We start from the raw sequence: 3,055 nt of genomic DNA, 5'->3' as shown, positions 1-3,055 counted from the left end.
CCGGGCTATTCCCGGCGCGACGTCACCGGCCCCGCCCCCGCCCCGCTCGGACCGCGCGAGCCAGCTCCGGGCGGCCCAGTGCGGGTAGCGGCCACCCCCCCCCGGAGGCGGGGGCCTGGGAGGGGTCTGGACCTGCGGAGAAGAGAGCGGAAGACCTGAGCCAGGTGAGGGTGGAAGATGGAGTTTCTGCAACTTCTTTGACAGTGCAGATCGAGAGCTTCATTGCCGGTTCCTTTTCACCCCTTCAATTCAGTTCAGTTCAGTCGCTCAGTCGTGTCCGATTCTTTGTGACCCCATGAATCGCTGCACGCCAGGCCTCCCTGTCCATCACCAACTCTCAGAGTTCACTCAGACTCAAGTCCATCGAGTCGGTGATGCCATCCAGCCATCTCATCCTCTGTCGTCCCCTTCTCCTCCTGCCCCCAATCCCTCCCAGCATCAGGGTCTTTTCCAATGAGTCAACTGTTCGCATGAGGTGGCCAAAGTACTGGACTTTTAGCTTTAGCATCATTCCTTCCAAAGAAATCCCAGGGCTGATCTCCTTCAGAATGGACTGGTTGGATCTCCTTGCAGTCCAGGGGACTCTCAAGAGTCTTCTCCAACACCACAGTTCAAAAGCATCAATTCTTCGGCGCTCAGCCTTCTTCACAGTCCAATCTCACATCCATATGTGACCACAGGAAACCAGTTAGAACATACAGCTGCCTACTTAATGTTCTTTGTTTAAGTTTAAAAACAATTTTTTTTTTTAAATTTTCGGTAGCCCTGTGTCTTCTTTGCTGCCCCAGGGGACCTCCTCTTCACTGCAGTGCGTAGGTTTCTCCTCGTTTCTCTTGTTGCCGAGTGCAGGCCCTAGGCACACGGCTTCAGCAGTTTGCAACACTCAGGCTCAGGAGTTGCAGCGCGTGGGCTTTTAGGACACCTGGGCTTCAGTAATTGGGATCCAGGGGCTTAGTTGCTCCCCAGCGGGTGGAATCTTCCTGGACCAGGGATATAATTCCTGTGGCCTGCGTTAGTGGGCAGACGAACCACGTGGGAGTCCGCCACTTAGGTTCTTAATATCCTTCGGACCGTGTATTCATTTACCTTTTTACAGGAGGAAGCAAGCTTGCAGTAGGCACCAGCATCTAAATGGAATTTCATGTTTTTGACTTCCTGCAAGTTTTTGCATGATGTCTTCGGTTCACGGCAAATGGTGAAGATTTTTCATTGAATGATAGTGACACGAAGGTCCCTTTCAAAACTTCACTTCTAAGTCAAAATTGTACATAACAGGTGCTTGGGGGTGGGAGTGGCCAGGCAGGATCTCGGGGTTCCAGAGGCTCAGGCCTGGGGTATTCCTTGTGCCCTTAGGAAGTGCCTGGGATCCCCTTGGGCTCTGTGATGGCACTGCACGGAGAATTTCCACAGCGCTCCACAAAGGGAGGTTAGGCTTTTACCCAGAGTTGCAGAGCCAGCAACCACGCCATGGTTGCTGGGCCATCCCACCCCCTGTTTTGTGGACAGAGGCACCCCCTTCCCCCTCCACCAAGCCCATGTGGGGTGCAGAGTGTGGGCCTTGGGATCAGACCTCCCCTCTGTGTGATCCTCATCTGTGAAACCACTGGTGGAGATGCTGCCAGGACTCCGAATGTCACCTATGGCCTGGCCACATGGGTTATGCATGCCCCCCACCCCCGCCTCCCACCCACAGAATTTCCCAAGTCTGAGTCATCCCCTGCTCCAGCTGAGCCTGTGCCTGGAGGTATGGGGGAGGTGCATGTCAGGATCTGAGCAGAGGCTGAGGCTGGGCTGCTTGAGGAACTGCAGACCCCCAGGGTGAGCCAGTCTGTCTCGCCTCTATGGACCAGACCGTGGGATGTGGGATCAGACCTGAGTGACCATCTGGACCAACAGCGACCTCACACGGACACTTCACTGATGGAATCCAACGCAAGGAAAGGGCTGGCCCCTCTATTTGTCCTGGACCATGTGGGCTTGGCTAGGGTGAGGGTGGGGCTAAACTCACAGGCCTGCCCCGACTAACTGCTCTCCACACCCACCCAACACTCAGGGTGGGACAGAAATGAAATTTCTGGGTGGGAAAACAGGCTGTTGGCAGGGTCTGTTGGGTCCACAATCTCTCGATGACTCCTGCCCCTTACCGGGGACTCCTGCCTCTGCCAGCCCTCCTGTGTTGCATAGCTGCTCTTACAACTAAAATTAGAGGCTGTGAATGCAGGTTCCAGATGAGTCGTCTTGCCAACAGCCACTGGCCTTTGCATTCTCTTCCAGTCCACGGATACACGTTCATGGCAGCTGCCAGGGACATCTGTGCTCCGTGGTGTGACCCGGATGAAGGTGGGAGAGGAGCAGGGCTGAGAGTGCCTCTGCGGTACATGAACAGCAAGTGGACACCCTTATGCCCAAACAAAGAGAAGAAAGGTCTGAGCGGGGGTCCCAGGTCCCAGCTCTCTCAGCCCCTTGCCCAGTGCTCCCGCAGGGCAGGCTGTGAGCTTTGAGATGGGATCAGCGTTGTTGTGTTAGTTGCTTCAGTACTGTACGACTCTTTGCGGCCCCATGGACTCTAGCCCGCTAGGCTCCTCTGTCTGTGGAACTCTCCAGGCAAGAATACTGAAGTGGGTTTCCATTTCCTCCTCCAGGGGATCTTCCTGACCCAGGGATCAGACCCAGATGTGCCACGTTGCAGGCAGACTCTTTATCATTTGAGCCGCCAGGGATGACTGAGCCCAAATGCAGGCTTCGCCACTCATTAGCAGAGTTAGATTTTTGCAGGCATCTTTCACCTCTTAGCTTAGTTTCCTTAACCGTGTGAGGGTGAGTGAAGTGAAGTGGCTTGGTCGTGTCCGACTCTTAGCGACCTCATGCACTGCAGCCTACCAGGCTCATCCGTCCATGGGATTTTCCAGGCAAGAGCGCTGGAGTGGGGTGCCATTGCCTTCTCCGTTGACAAGCTATTTGCATTTAGTAAATTCCCTTAGAAATACACCCCGGAAAGCCTTCCTCTTCCTCTCTAAAGGTAACGGTAGTGCAACAAAATCAGTAACAATTTTAG

Source organism: Bos javanicus, chromosome 5 (assembly GCF_032452875.1).
Source record: "Bos javanicus breed banteng chromosome 5, ARS-OSU_banteng_1.0, whole genome shotgun sequence".
Classification (NCBI taxonomy): domain Eukaryota; kingdom Metazoa; phylum Chordata; class Mammalia; order Artiodactyla; family Bovidae; genus Bos; species Bos javanicus.
This window is presented reverse-complemented; position numbering follows the sequence as displayed.